Below are 23,765 nucleotides of genomic sequence, written 5' to 3'. Positions count from 1 at the left end.
GATTTATTTAGCATATTAGTTAGTAAGTTGGCAGCCCAGGAGACCAGCAGTTTGTTTCCAATAATTGTCACTTTACAACACATTGGGTGTTGTCCAAAGATCCACTCTTAGTTGCTGCTGTTATTGTTTCCTGGTGATAGGCTAAAGTAAATATTTGGCATAAAAAGGGAATTTAATCTCTATCTTAGGTGAAGTTCACTTCTTTCTTCAGTAAGCCATTGTTGTACTTGGGAACTTTATATCCTCTCAAAGAAAAAAGATAGACCATTGTAATTCCTCACAGTTTCATGGATGAATGTGTTGCTAAATTGTGCTGTGTGAGTAGCGCCACTTGGGCAGTCTCAGCTGTGGCTGGCTTCACTTGTTGATTTAGTCTGTATTGCTGTCTATGTTCTGAGAGCCTGGTTTTAAAAGATCTTTTGGTCATTTCTTCAAGAATGTTTCCACAGATCCAATGGAAGTTATATTATATTCAATGTCTGCTACATTTTGTGATACAAATCCCATGTGCCATCCTGGCCTGCATGATTGTGTGTATTGTTTTTAAATTTTCTGTGGGTTAACTACATCACTTTCTTAAATTTTCTATGGGTTAACTACATCACTTTTGCTTTTCTACCAGGCTGTAATGGTTGTGTGAGTTCCCAACTTCTGTTTGGCAGCTGTTTCATGTATATTGTGACCACTAGAGCACAACAGATCTCTTCAAACTTCAGCAAGAAGACAAAGCTGTGTGTCCCCAAGATAAATACGATATGTTTTTCTACATTTCATTAGTTTAAGGCATCTCCTGCATTATTTTAGACTGGGACTGTTTCATTTAACATATATAAGATGTCCAAATAAATACACAAAGTGCCAGTTTGATTTTATACGTGTTTGTATTTTTAGTAGCATTATCATGTTAGGGACTTTTTCAACAAACAGTTTCCATGAGAACTTTTTCAGTATATGTACCTGATTCTACAAGTCATAATGTATGGAAACTGGTACATTTCAGATACACAGTTAAGAAATTTTCTCTTATGCTCATGCTTCTAAACCTGATGGAACATTTTAAAACCATTCTATTTTTGGATGACAAAAGCAGTTATTTGAAAAACATGGAATGAAATGAAATGTAAATGATGCAGCAAATATGTTAGTGAGGCTTATTACTCAACTGCAGCAAAGCATAGCACTTACAGTTTCTGATACAGAATTCTCAGAAAAGCAGATTTCAGTAACACAGTATAATAAAGTAATGAGTGCATTCTAACAATTTGAATTCTTTGGGCTGAAAACAGATTAAAACTTTCTTGGTTATATCACACTCTGATTTGCAGGAAGTGAGTGCTACTGGCTTTACTGTGAGCATATTCTTCTTAGTTGTGAGAACATAACAGCTATCAGGTGTGTCTAACATTACAGGGCTATTACAAATGATTGAAGCGATTTCATAAATTCACCGTAGCTCCATTCATTGACATATGGTCACGACACACTACAGATACGTAGAAAAACTCATAAAGTTTTGTTCGGCTGAAGCCACACTTCAGGTTTCTGCTGCCAGAGCACTCGAGAGCGCAGTGAGACAGAATGGCGACAGGAGCCGAGAAAGCGTATGTCGTGCTTGAAATGCACTCACATCAGCCAGTCATAACAGTGCAATGACACTTCAGGACGAAGTTCAACAAAGATCCACCAACTGCTAACTCCATTTGGCGATGGTATGCACAGTTTAAAGCTTCTGGATGCCTCTGTAAGGGGAAATCAACGGCTCGGCCTGCAGTGAGCGAAGAAACGGTTGAACGTGTGCGGGCAAGTATCACGCGTAGCCCGCGGAAGTCGACGAATAAAGCAAGCAGGGAGCTAAACGTACTACAGCCGATGGTTTGGAAAATCTTACGGAAAAGGCTAAAGCAGAAGCCTTACCGTTTACAATTGCTACAAGTCCTGACACCCGATGACAAAGTCAAATGCTTTGAATTTTCAGTGCGGTTGCAACAGCTCATGGAAGAGGATGCGTTCAGTACGAAACTTGTTTTCAGTGATGAAGCAACATTTTTTCTTAATGGTGAAGTGAACAGACACAATGTGCGAATCTGGGCAGTAGAGAATCCTCACGCATTCGTGCAGCAAATTCGCAATTCACCAAAAGTTAATGTGTTTTGTGCAGTCTCACGGTTTAAAGTTTACGGCCCCTTTTTCTTCTGTGAAAAAAATGTTACAGGACACGTGTATCTGGACATGCTGGAAAATTGGCTCATGCCACAACTGGAGACCGACAGCGCCGACTTCATCTTTCAACAGGATGGTGCTCCACCACACTTCCATCATGATGTTCGGCATTTCTTAAACAGGAGATTGGAAAACCGATGGATTGGTTGTGGTGGAGATCATGATGAGCAATTCATGTCATGGTCTCCACGCTCTCCAGACTTAAACCCCATGCGATTTCTTTCTTTGGGGTTATGTGAAAGATTAAGTGTTTAAACCTCCTCTACCAAGATATGTGCCAGAACTGCGAGCTCGCATCAATGATGCTTTTGAACTCATTGATGGGGACATGCTGTGCCGAGTGTGGGAGGAACTTGATTATTGGCTTGATGTCTGCCGAATCACTAAAGGGGCACATATCGAACATTTGTGAATGCCTAAAAAAACTTTTTGAGTTTTTGTATGTGTGTGCAAAGCATTGTGAAAATATCTCAAATAATAAAGTTATTGTAGAGCTGTGAAATCGCTTCGGTCATTTGTAATAACCCTGTACTTGAATTTTTCAGACAGAGGTGAGAATATGGCATTCTCAAAGTGCCATCTTTCACACTTCACGGAAGATCAAATTATTGCCATGAGCAATGTGAAAGTATCATACATACAGATCACACATTCAGTTGCCTAAAATGCAGTGACTGCAGTATGAATGCTGATGTGCTTGACTAAGGTCAACAACGCCCCAAAAAGAGTAGGCCTGGGTCCTTCCGGAAGCACTACATCACAAGAAGATTGTAAGATGGTTTGACTGGCTTTGACAAATAGACAGATATAAATGGTGGGAATCCATTTTAGGGGCCTTTGTGTGGGGGAGCTATTGGGTATGACAACAAGACTGGTTTCTTAAGTGTTGAAGGGAAGCTGAATGCTTACCATTTTGTAGCAAAAATGGTAAACCCTGTTATATCCTTTGTGACTACAGTACCAAATGTCATATTCCAATAGATTAATACCAACCTCACACTACACTTTACACCTCAAACTCCTTAAGGAATGTTCTGTTCATGACTGGCCTGTCTGGATCTCTGATTTGTCACGCATAGATGATATCTGGGATGTGATGGGGAGCTGTGTACTTCCATGCCAGTCTTCAGCCAACAGTCTTCATTGACTGACACTGCATGTGTTTAGGACAGTGAACGAGATTTCTGAAGATGTCATTTGGAGGCTGTTTACTTCCATGCCATAACAAATACAAGTGTGTTTTCATGTCCATTGGGGTACACCTCATACTGATTGTTTTGACGGACTTCTGTTGCAAAAATTGAATGAATTTTTATTAGTTTAATACCTCTTATGTAATGAACATTTCCACATAGTATGATAAATATTGGACTGCTACTTCATGGTGTAATGCTTTTCATTTCATCTACATTTACTTACATGTATACATACATACACACACACACACACACACATACATACATACATACATACATACATACATACTTCACAAGCCACCATACAGTGCTTGTATCACTACTAGTAATTTCTTTTCCTGTTCCATTCACAAATAGTGTGAGGGAAATACAATCGTCTATAGGCCTTCGTACAAGCCCTAATTTCTCGTATCTTTACAATCCTTATGTGGAATGTATGTTGGCATCACTGGATCATTCTGCAATCATCTTCAAATTCTAGTTCTCTAAAATTTCTCAGTAGTGTTTTGTGAAAAGAACGCCACCTTCCTGCTAGGGATTCCCATTTGAGTTTACAAACATCTCTGTCATACATGCATGTTGATCAAACCTACCAGTAACAAATTTAGCAGCATGTGCCTTAATTGCTTCGATGTCTTCCTTTAATCCGACCTGATAGGGATCCCAAAGACTTGAGCAGTACTCAAAAATGGGTTGCACTAGTGTTTATATGTGTTCTGTACAGATGAGCTACACACTCCCAAAATTCTCCCAATAAACTGAAATTGTTCAGTCCTCTTCTCTACAACTGACCATACATACTTGTTTCATTTTAAATTGCTCTGCAGTGTCACACGTGGATATTTGATCGAGGAGACTATGTCAAGCAGCCCACTACTGATGTTGTATTCAAACATATTGGGATTGTTTTTCCTACTCATCTGCATTAATGTACATTGTTCTACAATTAGAGCAAGCTGTCATTCATCACACTAATTAGAAATATTGTCCATGTCATTGTGTATCCTCCACACTCACTCAACAATGATACCTTCCCATACACTATAGTGTCATCAGCAAACATTTGCAGATTGCTTCTCACCCTATCTGCCAGATCATTTATGTATATATAGAGAACAATAGCTGACCAATCATACTTCTCTGGGGCACTGCTGATGATACCCCTGTCTTTGATGAACATTTGCAATCGAGGACATTGTACTGGGTTCTATTACTTAAGAAGTCTATGAGCCACTCTCATATTTACGAATCTAATCTGTATGCTCAAACCTTCATTAACAGCATGGAGTGGAGCACCATGCCAAATGCTTTCTGGAAATGTAGGAATATGAAATCTGTCTGTTGCCATTCATCTATGGTTTGCAGGATATTGTGTAGACAAGGGAAAGTTGAGCTTCACATAAACGATGCTTTCTACATAGTTGCTGATTTGTGGAGATAAGTTTTTCCATCTCAAGAAAATATATTCCATGGTATCCTTCATATGTTCAAGAGTTTTGCAGAAAACTGATGTTAAGGATGTTTGTCTGTAATTTTATGGGTCTGTTATTTTACCCTTATGTACAGGAGTCATCTGCAGTTTTTTTCAGTCTCTTGCAGCTTCTGCTGGGTGACTGATTCATGATAAACGCAAGCTATGTAAGGAGTCAGTGCCCCAGAGTACTCTTTGTAAAAGTGAGCCACGGAGTACTCTTTGTAAAAGTGAGTTGGGATTCCATCCAGACCTAGTGACTTATTTGTTTTGACCTCTTTGAGTTGCTTCTCAACATTAGGTTTGCCTATTATTGTGCCCTCCATAAGGGAGTCTGTGCAGTGGTCAAACGACAGCGTGTTTGCACTTGATCTCCTACATGAACAATTTTTTAAACATTAAATTTAAAATATCAGCCTTCCTTTTTCTGTCTTCTATTGGCATGCAAGACTGCCCAACAAATGACTGAACAGAAGCCTTTGACTGGCTTAGTGATTGTATGTAGGACCAGAATTTTCTGAGATTTTCAGCAAGATCTTTTTCTAAGGAATGATGGTGAAAGTTGTTGTGTGGTTGGTGCATCAGTCTGCTTATGGATGCATGAATTTCCACTAATTTTTGCCTGTCATGATCTGCACCTTCAGTTCTAAATTGAGAGTGCAACATTCTCTGTTTCTGAGCATTTTCTGAATTTTGTTATTAAACGGCTGTGGGTTTTTTCTGTCCTAATTCCAAGTACTCTGCACATACTTCTCCACAGTACAATTTACAATCAGTATAAACTTTGCCCATAATTCTTTTATGTCCATTATATTGGAACTAAATTGTGTGTGTTCATCATCTAAGTGGGATGCTAACAACTTCTTATCTCCTCTTTCTAGCAAAAATACTGTACTAGCCTTCTTGATGGGTTTATTAACTTTAGTAATCATCACTGCTATGATGATTTGATCATTAATACCTTTCTCTCTATACTGACAGATTCTGTAGACACAATATTTTTGTTGAGTGCAATGAACACTCACCAGGCTATAGTGTCTAATCTGTCTTTTATATATATGCTCCACATCTCGCAAAATATTTTGGAGCTTTCTACTTTGGATTTCAGCCAGCTCTTGATTCTGAAAATAGTTAAGAGTTGGGTAACTTTCCTGGAGGGCAACAGATTCAGGAACTTTGTTATGAATACTTATTCTATTTACTGTTAAATTTTTGATGGTCAAAGAGTCCTTGCATCATTCGTATTATGATTTCACGCGCTGTATGTCGATTGGCAAACATTTGTCAAGGGACATCAAACTATCACCTAGCATAAAAAACTCCCCCGTGCACTCTATAAGTACTCTGCTATTCAAGTACCTGCTTCCCTTGTGTAGTCCACCCCTGACCTATCAAGCTGAGTCCTGCAATTCGCCTTCTCATAATGCAGGTCCAGAAATCTGCAGTGAAGACTGTTGTGGAACCAATGGAGGCTCTGGTCGAGACTCTCCACTCAACTTCAAACCAAATGGCCCTGAGAAACTGTGCATATGAAGCTACAAATTGTGAGCTGTGCTTGCAGCCTGTGAATGAGACCAGCAATCTTCACCACTTAGCCAGTCGCCTGTACAAACTGAGAGTGACCTGAGAACCATAGCAACAGACATCATTGGGCCAATGTTAGTCATAACTTGGAGATGACTGCCCACTACACCCTCAAAAACTGCAGGCAAGGCCTTGTCCACATCTTTAGTGACCCCTCTCCCCCCTCCCCCATAGGCATACTGATTGACATTGGACTTCCTTCCTACCCTGATGCTACTTCCCTAAGGTGCACCATAATTTCCCTAACATTGGAGCTTGTGATAACTAGCAAACATCTGTCCCTGTGTGCCTGCTTGGACCCTGCTGAAGGGGGAGCCTCCTCTACACTCACAGGATGAATGAGTGAGGCCAGATGGCCAGCCTTCATATTGACTCTCTGCTTGAGCGACATGAACACCACTCATCCTGTGGTGAAGTCAAGAGTCTGCACGTTGGGTACACTGCAAGTTGCCTAGGCAGCAGAGATCATGGCCAAAACAAATTATGCCTGAGGTGCCCCTTTGATGTGCCAATTTCTCTGTCACTGCTACCCCCTGGGGCAGCAGCCAGTAGCTGGCTGACTCCGACCAAAAGTATCTACAGCTGTTTGCGAACTGCAGCCAAATCTGTCTGTATCCACTTACAGCATACACCATTTCTATCCGTACTAATACTACTAATTTAGCAATTAAACTTTAAAAACACAAAGGAATCCAGATACGTAACTTGCTATTAGTCTGATATGTCACCGAAGGGGACTGACACCTTACTGAGCTGTGCAGTTAGCCATTCAAAAGAAATGACAGCTATGTTACAGATTCTGCAGATCCACACTTTTCAGCAACTAAAACGCAAGACGACTACTTATTCTATTTACTGTTAAAACATGTAACATGCTCTGGGTGATTCTGCGCTGTACAATTTTTATGCCCTCTCCCTGACATGTAAGGAATATAAGAATTAAACGAAGTAAGCTCACCAGAAAAGCTAAATATTGAACTTGCTACTCTCCTGGTGTGTCGCCAATGGAGGCTGGATCCTCCAGCCATGTATGTTGATAAACAACAGATTATTCGAATTTGGACTGAAAAGCTTCCGTGTGAAACATTCCTTTTTCTTCTTCAGGAGTTCCACGCAGTAGGTAGTGTCTCACTATATAGTGTTATATGTTAAATGTGTTGTTGTAGATCTTATTTTTGTTTTTCGTGAGTCCGTAATCAGTGGATGTTTTTGGGATGTTCAGTTACCCAATTATTATCGTAGTCTTCAGTTATGCTCTGGTTGATTCTGTGCTGTATAATTTTTATGCCCCACCTCTCCCCCCGACTTCCTGTCTATTAATAGATTGACAATTCCTTAACCTTAATATATTAGGAAGTATCCTGCCAACCAAGTTTTTCTTTTAGTCAACTTGTATAATAAATTTCTTTTCTCCCTCCTCAATTCAGTACCCATTCATTATTTATTCTGATTGCCCAGTCTGCAGCATTCTTTTACAAAACAACGATATCAGAAGCTTCAATCTCCTCATATTCAAAGTGTTATCATCCGCAATTCAGTTCCCTACCAGGTCACACTCTACAAAAATGCCTTCATAAAATATTTCCTAACAAATGTATATTCAGTGATAACAGATTTCTCTTTTTGAAAAACATTTGTCTTGCTATCATCAATGTACATTTTATATGCTCCCTACTTTGCTCAACGTGCGGTAGCGTTCTCGCTTCCCACGCCCGGGTTCCCGGGTTCGATTCCTGGCAGGGTCAGGGATTTTCTCTGCCTCGTGATGGCTGGGTGTTGTGTGATGTCCTTAGGTTAGTTAGGTTTAAGTAGTTCTAAGTTCTAGGGGACTGATGACCATAGATATTAAGTCCCATAGTGCTCAGAGCCATTTGAACCATTTTTGAACTTTGCTCAAATTGCAAATATTGTATATTACTTGTAGTGTCTCATTTTCTAATCTAAATCCTCAGTGTCACATAATTTGTTTGACTATGCTCCATTACCTAAATTTAATTGTGTTGTATTAATGATACAATATCCATTGTGTTAAACTGCTCGTCCAAGTCCTTTACTGTCTTTGACAGGATTACTGTGCCATCAGAAAACATCAAAGTTTTTGTCTCTTCTGCTACGACTTTAATTCTCTTTCAAAGTTTACCCTTGGTTTCTTTTCATGCTTGCTTAACAATGGGGAGAGGCTACAATCATGTCTACCAAGTGAGATTGTTCTGTGGTTAGTACACTGGACTCAAATTCATGAGGATGGCAGTTCGAATCCGCATCCACCAATTGAGATTTAGATTTTCCGTGATTTCCCTAAATCACTTCAGGCAAGTGTTGCGATGGTTGCTTCCAAAGGGCATGGCCAATTTCCTTCCCCAATCTTGAAACAATGCGAGCTTATGCTCCATCTCTAATGACCTTGATGATGTCGATAGTATGTTAAGCCCCAGTCCCTTCCCAACTACTGCCCTTTCATGCCATTTGACTTTTATAATTGCAATGTCATTTCTGTATTAGTTGTAGATAATCTTTCACTCCCTATATTTTATCTGTGAGACTTTAAAAATATCAGATAGTTTATTGCACCCAACATTGTCAAAAGCTGTCTCTAAAACAACAAATTCTTCAGACATAGGCTTTCCTTTCTTCAATCTAAACTTGTGAAACCAAAATTGAGACAGTGGAAAATTCTTACTCAGGAAAATGAGTCAGAATGCCATCTTAGCCCACCTTTATTGAAAGCATTTGAGAATACTGGAGTGAAATGTGTCTGGTATCAGCGGTGATTTGTTTATCCTCAATTTTACAAATGAGTGTCACCAACAGAATATTGAAATTTGTCAGGTCATATGTCCGTAGTCGTTGACTAGCTGCAGACATGACCCAAGCATACCTTTATCAAGATTTTAATTCTCTGCCAGAAACACTGTCATAGCCAGTAGAATTATTGTTTTTCAGTGATCTAATGAATTTTATAGTCTCCTTTTAGATTACAGAATGAATTTTTACTTTGCAATGGAGTGTGCACTGATTTGTATCTTCATGGCAGATTAAAACTGTGTTGCAGACTGGGACTCAAACCTGGAACCTTTGTCTTGCCCTAGCAAGTGCTCTAATAACTGAGCTATCCAAGCACAACCCAGGGCCCATCTTCATAGTTTTACTTCTAGCAGTACCTCATTTCTGTGCTTGGATAGGTCAGTCAGTAGAGCACTTGCCTGCTAAAGACAAAGGTTCCAGATTCAAGTCTCTATCCAGCACACAGCTTTAACTTGCTAGGCATTTTCAAATCAGCACACACTCCACTGTAGGGTGAAAATAATAATAATAATAATAATAACACAGAATTATGGAGCTCAAAATCTAATCTCTTCATATTGATATAGAAATAATGCAGAAAAAAAACAAAGTGAACGTAGTTCACAGCAAAGATAGTTTACTTTGACAGATCTTGAGAAGGAAGATAGTTGATTTCTATTGTAATTGTAATTTTATTTATTCTGTAGATTATACATTGTTTGCAGGGAAGCACATGATGATATAGGTCAAGTCAAAAATGGAGATGAGATGATACATGGTTAAAATTATTATGACAGTGATCTTGTAGTGATACAAATATTCATATAATACACGTGTAATGCCAAGAAACAGAAAAGTGTATAGGTGGATATCTTGTGAAAAATTCAGAATTGCACACTATTTCAAAACAAGTTCACATTATTAAGGGAAAGAAACATACAAGCAAATAATATGGAAATTCAAATCGACCATATATATTTAAAAATCCATTACTAAAGTAAAACAGTAAAGGTGACACACTTCTATATTAAGGTGTACGGATTTACATAAAAATTACAGAACATGGGCAGAGCGAATGTTTATGTTTCAAGATATTCATCTGTACCATAACAACACTTTTGCAATAAATATCTATGGACGGCGATTTAAAATTTTGAAGTGTCTTTCGTTGTTTTAACGTAATTAGGTAGGTTATTGTACAGTCTGTTTCCTGTTTTCAGTGGTCCTTTCTATTTTACTGTTGTGTGTGCAAGTTCAACATGTATATCCTGCTTTTTCCTTGCGTTATGCAGATGGGTACTCTGGTTAGTCGATGCAAGACTGTTTCAATTTTCTTGTAAGATAGTGGAAAGATGTGAAGTTTGTTAAATAATGGCTTGCATGAGCTTCTTGTGGCAGATTTTCTATGCCTCTTACAATTTTCTTTTGGCATATAAAACAACTTTTGCTGGCAGATGCATTTCCCCAAAAGATCATGCTATATCACAGTAAAGATTCTGCCTGGGTGAAGTATGCATTTTTTAGTGTCTCTTTCAATGTGCAACCAGAAAGAATTTTGATATTATAACAAACGGTATTCAATTTATTTGTAATGTATTTTGCATGTTGGATTCATCTTAGATCCATATTCCAAGAAATTTTGTAGAGCTTACGTTTTCAAGGGTTCTGGTAAACAACTCTATATCTTATGTTAGTGAGCATTTATTTTGCACTGTGTGTAAGTGCATTTGTAACTTTTTTTTCTGTGTTTATTTCTAAATTGTTTCCAGAAGACCAGTCTTAATGTGGGTGGTATATTTTTTAATTTCATGCAGTAATTTTTCTCTGGTCCTTCCATTTATCATCACATTTGTGTCATCTATGAGATTTATTTAATTATGGTGTAGACTGGTCGGTTACAAGTCATTTACAAAGGGTAGAAACAGAATTGGTCCTAGAATGGAGCCTTATGATACACCGTACTTAATGCTCTGCTTTTCTGAGCAGTAGGACTGTATGTTGTTCACTTCTTGGATAGCAAGCTGACCTACTTGCTCTCTGTTTTGGAGATGTGATTTGATCCATTCACAGGCTTGGCCCCTAATACCTACAGATTCAAATTTCTTAACCAAGATGATGTGATTGATGACATCAAATGCTTTAGAGAAGTCTAGAAGCATGGCTGAGATATGCTCTTTGCTGCCTATTTCATCTAAGGTTTCATTTATAAATGCAAAAATAGCAGTCTCAGTAGATTTAGATTTTTGGAATCCATGTTGTGTATTTGAAAAGTATTTTTTTTCCTATGAAATTGATTAGTCTCTTATAATAGAGTTTTCGAATTATTTTGGAAAATCCAGATAGTAGTAAAATAGGCATGTAGTTTGGTACCTCTGTTTCTATCCCTTTTTGAATAGAGATTTTACTTTTGCTGCCTTTAATGTTTCTGGGAACATTCATTCTGATAGAGAACAGTTACAAATATCGACAAGTGGCTTGGCTATGACGGGATAACGTTTCTTTAAGATGTAGTCAGGGATATTGTCAGTACCAATGGGGAATTTGGGCTTCAGTTCTTTGATTATAGTAAGTATTTCCTTTTCATTGGTGGGGCATAGAAAAATAGATTTATTATTTATAGTACATCTGGACTGATTTTTGGGACTACACTGTAAATTTTGATTTATAAGATGTTCAGCTATCTGTGTAAAGTAGGAGTTAAATTTATTTGCAGTTTTTGTAGGCTCACTTATCACAGCTGATTTCTCCATTAGGCATTTAATGTTAAGGAAATCTGTCTGTTCTGCTGCAGTTTTCTTCCTTACAATATTCCATACGACTTTCATCTTATTGATGGAATTTTTTATGTATGTTTCATTTGCCATTATTTTTGCTTGTTTGACAACGTTTTTGAAGATCTTTTTATAGGTTTTGTAATAAGTATCAAATTCTGGTGACGTGAGCTGTTTGGACAATCTGTGTAGTAATCTTTCTTTCTTTGAGGATGCCAGAATCCCAGAAGTCATCCATTTATTTGTTTGTTTTCTGTGTGTATATTTTCCTATGTGTTGAAGGGAAGCACAATTCAAAATAGTAGGAAAATTGCTGATAAAATTATTATATTTTCCTCTTTCCAGTTTTATTTTCTCAAGTAATGGAGATAATGTCATTACTGCATTTTCTATTGGTGGTAGTTAGGCAGCTTGGTTTCTGTACTCAGTTTTTTTTGAGCTGTGTCATACCCTAAGCCTATGTTTAGTGTTTCTATTTTATAGTTCATTTCTACATTTACAAATATCTGGTCAGTGGTGGTAGATAAAGATTTTGTAACAAGAGTTGCTGTTTTTGCAGTAGATTTCATGTTAAATGTTTGCAAGAGATCCAGTAATTCATTCTTTTCTTTGGTGTCCTTTGCAAAATGAATATTAAAATCACCACATAGAATAACTCTTCTGTTTCTTTGTGTTAGTGTGTTAAGTGAATATTCCAAACTCTTTAGGAAAGTATTTATGTCACCAGTTGGAGCTCTGTGTATACAAATAATGGCTAGTTTAGTGTCCACTATCTCAACCCCTGATAACACTACATCTTTTTCTGTCATTATTTCAACAGGAAATTTTAAATTTACAAAGTTTATATTATTTCTTTTGAATATACATCTGACACCATGTTTAAGAATTTTTCTACAGAAATAACAATGCAACACATAGTTAGGTAGAGACACAATTTGCACCTTGTCCTCACCAAGCCAATGTTCTGTGAGGCACAATAATGAGGTAGTTTTTGATTCATTTTCTAAGAGGATTTGGATTTCACTTATTTTACTTATTAGTGAGGGCTCATTTTGATGAAAAAGAACCAAGTTTATATTTTTCAGTTTTACCTGTCAGTTTAGAAATAAGATTTTACTGTGACTTATCTGTGTGTTGGCATGCTGATTTCTCACATTTTTATTTTTTTTTGTGGCTTGAAACCATAAAAATCTGTCATTGAGTGACACAGGTGTATTTTGCCTTTGGCTCCTTCTTAAGCTGTGATGTACTGCTGCTCCAGTTGTTGGTTCTGCTACTGTTGTTGTTGTTACTGCTACTGCTTATGATAATGGTGTTTCTGCTGTTTCACTTATTGCTGGTGTTTACTTTTCCACCACTACTGTGCTGTTCTGTGAGCTGCTTGCATTTGGGGTGTTCACTTGTTTTAACAAAATCTCACATTTGTCTTGGAGGGTTGTAGCTTTGCTGACAGCAGATTTCCCATTTGAGTCTTCAGGTAATACACATGGAATAGCAGTGCTGACTGATACAATCAGCTGAAAAAACTAATGTTTGCTGTTCTTTACTTGTTTGGGTCTAGGTATTCATACAAAGAATCATTTTCAAGTCTGAGCCTTATCAGGAGTAAATTTAAACCACATAAAACTTGACTTATCATACCCACACTTTCCATGAGATTCAAGGCCATTATGGTTTAATTTTGTGGATACTTAATAATTTAATTTTATCAATAAATAATAGTGTTATTAAAATACCAAGTTTTATTTAATGTACTTGTAGTTTAACTAAGACTTAAAACTTTCAGTTAAGTTTATTAAATTAATTTTAGAGAATATTGTGAAGTGAAAGATGTTATGTTGCATGTTGAGAAAGATATGTTGAGATGGTGTGGATATATAGAGAAAATGTGCAAAAACAGATCGATGAAACAAGGATATGTGCATGAGGATGGGAAAGCTGAAAGGGGTCAACATCAGTCAACTTACACCAGGAAGGTAGAGGATGTTTCTAGCTAAGGACAGTTAATGAGCATCCTAATTAATTTAATAAAAATGTATCTACTTTTGTAGTTGCAGAGTAAAAAATTTGGCTCTCAAAAGGAATTTCAGGTGTTGTACTTCTGGTATTTGGCTCTGTTGGTTAGTGAGTTTGCCAACCATTGGCCAAAGCTAAGCCATGTCTCCACAAAATCCTTTCTTCCATGCATGCTAGTCACCATAGGGTTGCAGTACTTCTGTGAAGTGTGAATGGGGGAGATGAGGTACTGTCGGAAGTAAAATTGTGAGGGTGGGTTGTGAGCTGTGTTTGAATATCTCAGTTCATAGAGAACTTGCCAGTAAAAGACAGTGTTTTATTCTGCTGAGAAATTTCCTTAAGGATTCTATTTTTGAAACTTATATTTATTGAGAGTTCTACAATGTCTGCCAAAGTAAATCTAATGAATCAGCACTGACTATTAGTAGCTGAAATGTTTGCTGTAACTGAGAGATAAGGCGACATTCTTTGTGATGAACACTATTTAGAAAATTTAGAGAACCGACATTTGAAGCTGTCTGCAGAATGATTCTACTGCTGCCAATGTACATTTTATGTAAGGACCACGAAGATAGCAGAAAGTAGGGCATGTATGGAGGCATATAGACAGTCATTTCCCTTGTTCTAGTTGAAAGTGGAACAGGAAAGGAAATGACTAGTACTCATAGAGGGTACTCTCCACCATGCACTGGATGGTCGCTTGCGGAGTATGTATGTAGATGTAGATGCAGATGAATGAAGTGCTATCGTGTATTTAGGTGCAGATCGATGATAGGAGGTTCTTGCTTAAAGAAACTGAAGATATGCTTGATGATAATGAATCTTCAATGTGCAGGACTACTTTGGACACACATCATTGTGAAGAGGATATGAAACATGATCCGTAAGTGGGAATCCTCCAGCACTGCCATACAGAGGGCCACTGATGAGATGTAGATCGTGGTTGCTGTAGCTTTCGCCAATGAGAACTTCTGAAACTGCAGGTCTATTTCTACAGGAGAGGGTGCAGTGCTGTGAATGCTGCAGGTGCCATCTCAAATCCACTCGGCAGCAAATATTTATTATTTATTACTTTTTATTTCTACATGTTTCTCAGAATGTATTATGTTTGTAATGGATGCATTTTCTGGAATATTCAGTGTTTGTAGAAATAGAAGCATGCTTTGTCCAGGAGGCATTTTTGTTCTGTCTGTACATTGATGTCCGTAATAAACATGCTTTCAGTGTTAATTATTGTACTTCATTGACAACACTGCTTTCAGATTTGGACTTGTCTGTGGTTACAATATGTCAATATAAAACAATTGACTTTTTAATTTAGAATAGTATGGCTTTGAAAAATGCAGCAAGAGATGCAGTTTCATTATTAATAACAATATCAGGGAGGTTTATAGAGAACAGGGAAGCAGTTATTGTATACATTTGTTTGGAAAAGCGTATGATATATTAAAATTGTACAAAATCTTACAGTGTCTGTGAGATAAGGGAGAGGACTGAGAAGAATGAAAGTTAGTTAGCAGTCTTTACGTAGAATAGAAAGTCAAGGTACAGAACAGAGATACAGTAAAAAGTGAATGGCCTGCTGCAGTGGATAGTCAGACAAAAATGTTGTGTTTTTCTCTTGCCCTTTTGAACATACACTTAGATGAATTTATATAATAATTTTTTGATGGGAATAGAGTAGTGCAAATCACTGAGAAAGATTAAACTGTATTAAATTTGTTAATGGTGTTAGGACTTTAATTAAACAATAGTAGCATTCATAAATACAACTCTAGGAACAAATATATAATCACTTTCTACAACTTAACCTTACTCTAAGACAGAAAGAATCAACTATAAAAATATGAATCAAGATGCTAGCAGATATTGAAAATTATAAAAACAAATTGAATTCATTTCTGTTTGACAGAAGCAGCTTCTACTTCATAAATGAATTTTTGAAAAACTAACAACTGTATGCAGTGGGCTTAAATTTATTAAATTTCATTTTTGGCTAACACTGAACAGCATGATAGAAGATCTGAATAAAACATATCAAGAGTATAGTACGAAAATGAAGAAATCATAAGTACAGCCACCGAAAGATAAAACAAAGGAAGGCAAATATAATAATAGGCCAGATCAAAACTTAAGAAGCAAATCAAGGCCAATAAGGAAGGAAGGCAAAGTTTGATCAGAGGCCTTTGAAACATTGATTGTTATGGAGAAAATGAGGAGAGATTGGCTGTACAAAATGAGATAAGAATGAGGAAGTACTAAAACAGGTTGCTACATCCTCCTCACACCTCAAATATTAATGTGGTACACTCCTGTGATTATAGTATCTTGTGCCAGGGAGACAGAGCTCTACCTAATTCAAAAGACAAGCTGCATTCAAAGAGCTGAAATTTCATTACCATCAGTCCTGTAAAATCCTCTGGCCTGTCATTAAAAATATCAAACATATGCACCTCAATCATAGAAAAACCACTCAAAGAAAAAACTTTAAAGAAATTGGAACATTATTAGACAAGGAACAATCAAAACAGTGGTGTAACTGACTCTGACCTTGAAAAAAAAACCTAAAGCACAAATGATGACATTGGGATGTCATTGGAGCACAAATGATGACACTGGGATGTCATTGGTCATGAAATCAAAAGATTACTTCCTCATAGCTACAGCAAACATTGTCTCTGCTAAAAACCAAATCTTTATGCATTAAATTTACTTTGGCAGACACTGCAGTACTCCCAACAGACATTGGTCTCAAAAATACAGTCCTTAAAGAAAACTTCCCTGACAGAATAAAAATGTTTACCAGACCGGGACCTGAACATGGGACTTTTGTCTTCACTGCCAAGTGCTCTACTGACTGAGTACACATGGATGACATGGACAGCCTCTCTGCAATTTTGTGGTCGTGACTGAAGGGTCATAATACTCAACTTTCTATGTGATGTCAAATGAGTGAAGAATGTGCCATGGCCCAAAGTGGTGTTTTAGTAACTTTCCCAATACTCTTACTTCTGCACAGGTGCAAAAATCCACACCAAGTCTTCCAGAATGTATCTCACTGACTGGTGCTTGCAGTAGAGTGTTCTCGGTCCTTTTCATTGTCATGCAGCTAGTTGTCTTGCTTATTCGGTTCTGGTGATGAGGTGTTTTATGTAATTATTTTGAGTATCATCCAGTTGATACAGAAATGGTGTATCTGTTGTTATTTCATCCTTGTGATCATGAAATAGAAAGCCTGTAGTGTCTTACTTTGCAGTACATGAGTGTCACAGTGGGTCATATTGTATCCCCATCTCTTGTTTGACCTCAACATACATCTAAAGCATGCCTGCCAACATCTTATTAAAGTATTCTGTGACACCATTCTACTGTGGGTGGTATAGTAATTGGAAGTTACCTCTGAGACTCTTCTTGGCTGGAAAATGTTTTCAAAATCAGATATCATCACATTGTGTGCCCTGAGCTTCAAGAATGATGTCTTCTACAACGAAGTGGCAATTTCTGGAGCTTCAGCAGTTGGCACAACTTTAGTGCAGCATAGCAGGTAAGGTAGTGCAGACTGTTATCCATCAATTTCTGTTTGTCAACATTGGGAATCCCTCCAAGAAGTTGATTCTGATCTGGTGGAATTGCACTTCTGCAAGCTGAATTGGTACCAGATATCTTGGAGGAAATTACGACAGGTGCTTCAGTCACTGGCATTCTGTACAGTGGCTTGTATAGTGTGTGACAGCTTGATTGGTGGAGACCTGACCAGTGACACCTGAGTCGGAACCTGATTCTGTGAAGTCTGCACAAATCCCAGATGATCAGATGATGCATCATTGTGGAAATACTTCAAGATAGCTGGCCATAGGTGAGCTGGGATGATGAACAACTGTTTTGGCTCCAATGGATCATAGTTACTCTTATTTAATGTTCCATTTATTACTTCAGACTCTCCTATGGTCAGTTCCTCCTCTTTCAAGGCTTATGTGGTTTTCAGCAGTGACGAATTTTGCCTCTGTTGAGCCACGAATTTATTTAATGCACCAATGATTGAGAGTTCACCCATGCTACTGTATTCCACCAGAGGATTACTTGAAAGGCATTCAGTGTCCTTGTGTTTGCATCCCCTTTAAAAAAACACTGTGATGCCGTACTCCTCGAGCCTCGGTGTCCATCTCGCCAGCTGACTTGATAGATCCCTGGTTAGCCAGCGTAGAGAATGGTGGTCCATCACAATAGTGCATGGTTTGCTAAATAAGTAGATCCAGAACTTCTTAATGGTCCAAACAATTGCAAGCCACACTTTCTTGGTGGTTGAGTATTTCATCTTGGACTTGGAGAGTGCCTTAGAAGCATAAACTATCACCTTTTCAGCCACTTCTCAGTCTGCTCCGGAATTGCACCTATCCCATAACTGCTAGCCTTGATGTGATGCTCTGTATCAGCATTTTTGTAATACAGTGTACAACTGGAGATGAATATAGTGCACCTTAAGGACAAGGGAAGATCTTTTTTGCATATCATTCAAGAAAAATTTGGTATCTTCCTACAGTAGTTCCTGCAAAGGAGTTGTGTTGGTACAGAAGTCCTTTATAAATTGCCAGTAATGTGAGCACACTTCAAGAAAATTCATAAAATCGTGAATGTGTCAAGAAGACACAAACTCTATGACTGCTCTCATTTTCTGTGGATTGTAATAAATTCCAGTGACATTAATTAGGTGCCCAAAGACTTTTATTTCTTGGATCACAAAGAGGCACTTCTTAAGTTTAAGGTAGAAGCCTGGGGTATAAACATACTTTATCAATGTTTTCCAGTTGTTTAGATGTACTTCAAATGACTTCCAAAAATGATAGTGTCATCCAGATAGCAAAAACACATTGTCCATTTAGTGTCATAGCAGGTTGTTTGTCGTATGCCAAAAGGTGTTTGGAGAATTAAACACTCAAAATGACATAACTTTGAATTCATAGAGGCCATTAGGTGCTACGAAGGCAGTCTTAACCAATTAACAATGATTTGCTAGTTGAGAAATAGTTTGCCCCATAGTCTAGAGTGTCATCAATGCATGATGCTTGGTAGACATATTTTTTGTGTTTTTTTTCCCCTGTCATTGTAAGTCTACCCAGAAATGCTATTTGCCATCCTCCCCCTTCACATGGTCCACAGCAAAGAACCAAGGACTCTCTGAAGGTTCAGTGATGTCATCTTGCACTTTCTCCCAAATTATGCATCATTCAGTTGGTGACACTCTGGCTTAATTGGTGGATGATCCCTAGTGCTGATACAAAGTTTTACTGTGGGCCAGTTGGTCAGTTATTTCTTCACTGTGAGTTTGAAAGCATCTGAAAATTGTCACAGAATGGCTAACTCTCACCAATTTTGTTCCTCAGTCAGGCCAGATTCTGTTGGCCTGGTCCAATCCAAGCTTGTAGTTCTCCTCAAATGACCCCATTGTTGATGATAAGTTCAAACTTAATCTTCTTTCCTTCAGTAGCTATGTCTGTCTGTGTTTTGTTTGTCTTGTGCAGCTCTTCAGCATCCTATTTCTGACTGTCCACCATTTCTGCTTGGCTTCCTTACTGCCAGTTACTATTCTGCTTATATTTCTCTCCTTGCTTTCAGTCACTCTCTCTCTAGGTTTCTTTGGCATAAATTTGTACTTTCCATGTTTTTATAGTTTCTATATTCGTTATCATAATTCCCACCCACTTTCTTTTTCTTTAGTCTCTTTCCCTCCTAAGTTTATTGTGTAGTCTCTTTCCTTGATGTCAAGTATTCATCAGAGATAAGAATATCATTAGGATTGCCCTGGGATGTGTGATAGGACTGCTCTTATTATCTGTATACATAAATGATCTGACAGACAGGGTGTGCAGAGATCTCCAGCTGTTTGCTGATGATGTTGTGATGTATAGGAAGGTGTCATTATTGAGTGACTGTAGTGGACACAAGAGGACTTCGACAAAATTTCTGTTTGGAATGATAAGTGTCAGCTTGCTCTAAATGTAGAAAAATGTAAGTTAATGCAGTAGAGTAGGAGAAACAATCACATAATGTTTGAACCCAGCATAAGTAGTGTATTGCTTAAAGTTGCATCAGTTATAAACCCAGGTATAATGTTGCAAAGCGGTATGAAATGGAACAAGGACATAAGAATGGTGATAGGTAATGCAAATAGTCAACTTCAGTTTATTGAGAGAATTTTAGGAAAGTATTGCTCATTTATAAAGTGAATAGTGTATAAAACGCTAGTGTGACCTATTCTTGAGTACTACTCAAGTGTTTTGGATCCCCACCAGGTCAAAGTGAAGGAAGACATCAAAGTAGTTCAAAGGTATGCTGCTAGATTTATTACTAGTAGGTTCAATCAGCCTGCAAGTATTCTGGAGATGCTTTGTTTACTCAAATGGGAATCCATGGAGGGAGACGCCGTTCTTATTGAGTAAGTTAAGAGAACTGCCATTTGAGGCTGATGGCAGAACAATTCTACCACTGCCAGAATACATTTTGCACAAGGACCATGAGGATAAGATAAGGAAAATTAGGATGTGTACAGAGGCACATAGAGAGTCATTTTTAGTTCACTCCATTTGTGAGTGGAAAGGGCAAGGGAATCACAGGTGGTGGTATAAGGTACTCTCCACTTGAGAAATGTAGATGTATATGTTGTTCTTGCTATTTCCTTTCTCTCACTATCTGAATTTATGTCTGATCTAGAATATATGATTTTTGAATTCTGTAGCCAACTTGAAGTGGGACATTAGTTTGTGACAACTTTTATTCAATAATTGTATTTCCTATAACTATGGAAGTGTGTTTGCATAAGTTAATAAAACACCATAGCTTCTCCCCTGTTCTCCCATTATTGATTCATACATTTTGAGTAACTCCAAACTACGTTTTGAACAACACAGTAAAAGAGAGATTGCTACTTGCCGTAAAGAAGTCAGGTTAAGCTGCAGACAAGCACAATTTAAAAGATACATAAACTTTTTGACCACACCAAAAGAGAAACCCACACAAGCAAGCACACCTCATGTTAGTTAGTTAGTTATATTACTTGTTCCATGGATCATGAACACGATTCTTTCGTAATGATGTGGAACATGTCAAAGTACACAAGATTCATTTATCCCAAATAATCATTGTTAGTCTTATATACAGTACAGTTGTTAATGCTTACTGTATTTCTTTGGCCTATGTCCAAAAATTCATCTATGAAGTAGAAGGAGTTGTCATTCAGGAAATCCCTTAACTTACTTTTGAATGCCGATTGGTTGTCTGTCAGACTTTTGATATTGTTTGGCAATTGACCAAAAATCTTTGTGGCAGTATAATTCACCCCCTTTTGTGCCAATATCAAATTCAATGAACGGTAGTGAAGGTCACCCTGTCTCCTAGTATTGTAGCTGTGGACTGTGCTATTAATTCTGAAGTGATCTGGGTTACTAACAACAAATTTCATTAGGCTGTATATATATTGTGAAGCTACTGACAATATCCCTAATTCTTTAAATAATTGTCTACAAGATGATCTTGGATGAGCCCCAGACATTATTCTGATAACACTTTTTTGTGCAATAAATACCTTCTTTCTTAGTGATGAATTGCCCCAAAAGATGATTCCGTAAGAAAGCAACGAATGAAAATATGCATGGTAAGCTAACTTACAGATGTGCTTGTCTCCAAAATTTGCAATGACACTAATAGCATAGGTAGCTGAGCTCAATCGTTTCAGTAGATTGTCAATGTGTGTCTTGCAGTTTAAATTCTGATCAATACAGACACCCAGAAATTTTGAACAATCTGCTTTAGCTAAAGATTTTCCCCCACACTCTATATTTACTTCCGGTGTTATGCCTTTCCCTGTACTGAACTGTATGTACAGTGTTTTTTCAAAGTTCAATGAAAGTCCATTTGCGGAAAACCACCTAATAACTCTTTGAAAAACATTATTTGCATTTTCCTCAGCTGATTCTTGCTTTTTAGGCTTGATTACAATACTTGTGTCATCTGCAAAGAGAACCAGGTTTGCATCTTCATGAATATAATTAGGCAAGTCATTAACATATATTAAAAACAATAAAGGCCCCAAGACAGGACCCTTTGGTACCCCATTCTTGATACAACCCCAGTCTGAATAATCTGATGCCCTTTGTGTACTATGTGGGTTTACTGTTTCAACCTTCTGCATTCTACCAGTTAAATATTAAGTGAACCATCTGTGTACTGAACCATTCATTCCATAGTACTTCAGCTTATCTAAGAGGATTTCATGATCCACACAATCAAAAGCCTTAGAGAGATCACAGAAAATCCCAATTGGTGATGTTCTACTATCCAGAGCATTTAAAATTTGATCAGTGAAAGCGTGTATAGCACTATCTGTTGAAACACCTTTCTGAAAACCGAACTGACATTTTGTTAAAACGTTATTCCCACTAATGTGTAAAGTTACTCTTGAGTACATTACTTTTTGAAACACTTTTGAGAAGGATGTCAGAAGTGAAATAGGACGATAATTGTTGACGTCTGTCTTGTCACCTTTTTTATACAAGGGTTTAACTATGGCATATTTCAATCTGTCAGGAAATATTCCCTGATTCAATGAGCTATTACATATGTGGCTAAGAACTCGACTTATCAGTTGTGGACAAGATTTTAGTATTCTATTGGAGATACCATCAGTTCCATGTGAGTTTTTATTCTTAAGTGAATTTATTATTTTCTTAATTTCAGACGGTGAGGTGGGTAGGATTTCAATTTCATTTGTTTGCACGGGGAATGCCTCTTTCATATAGAGTTCTGCCCTATCTGGTGAGCAGCTGGTCCCTATATTTTCCACTACATTTATAAAATGATTATTAAAAATATTTTCAACCTGTGATTTTTCATTTATAAGCTTTTCATTGTGTTTAACAGTAATACTGTTGTCCTGTGACCTTGGTTGCCCTGTTTCCCTTTTAACTATATTCCATATTGTTTTAACTTTGTCATCAGAGGTGCTAATCTCAGACTTGATACACATACTTCTGGATTTTTTTATAATTTTCCTTAATATATTACAAAATTTCTTATAATGGTTGAGCTTTTCTTCATCTTGACTTATTCTAGTCTCTTGGTATAGTTCCCATTTCCGGCTACAAAAAATTTTAATCCCTTTAGTCAGCCATGGTTTTTTATCAAGTTTATTTGAATTATGATTCACCAATTTCTTAGGAAAACTGTTTTCAAATATACCCACAAGTTTATCATGGAATAAGTTAAATTTAACATTTGCATCAGGTTCCCGATAAACATCCTCCCAGTCTACCCTTTTCAAGCTTTCCTTAAATTGTTGAATTGTTATATGGTTAATTGGGCGTATTATTTTGTTTGTTTCTTTCACATTACTGTATGGAGCAAAGTCATGAATTGAAAGTAACTGTGCATCGTGATCAGAAAGCCCGTTCTTAATAGGATAGGTGCTTACTTCTTTTAATTTATCTTGGTCTATGAAAATGTTATCTATCAGGGTGCTACTGTCTTGTACAATACAAGTAGGAAAATCAATGACTGATGTCAGATTGTAAGAGCAAAGTAATAGTTCAAGGTCGTTCTTCTTGCTTGAGTGTTTAAGAAAATCTACGTTAAAATCTCCACAAATGATAATGTGTTTTCCCTTTTCTGACAGATAACACGGCAAGAGATCTAGGTTTTTAAGAAACATTTGAAAATTTCCAAGTGGGGACC

At 37.4% G+C, this 23,765-nt stretch overlaps 1 protein-coding gene across 1 annotated transcript in view; it reads left to right on the top strand.

The window, feature by feature from the left end:
* Positions 1–23,765, top strand: part of LOC126341283 (centrosomal protein of 76 kDa-like) — a 139,783-nt gene that overhangs the window by 15,536 nt on the left and 100,482 nt on the right. The window lies entirely within an intron of this gene.

This window comes from Schistocerca gregaria, chromosome 1 (genome assembly GCF_023897955.1).
Source record: "Schistocerca gregaria isolate iqSchGreg1 chromosome 1, iqSchGreg1.2, whole genome shotgun sequence".
Lineage (NCBI taxonomy): Eukaryota > Metazoa > Arthropoda > Insecta > Orthoptera > Acrididae > Schistocerca > Schistocerca gregaria.
The sequence above is the reverse complement of the archived record's forward strand: the minus strand, read 5'-3'. Positions and strand labels throughout refer to the sequence as shown.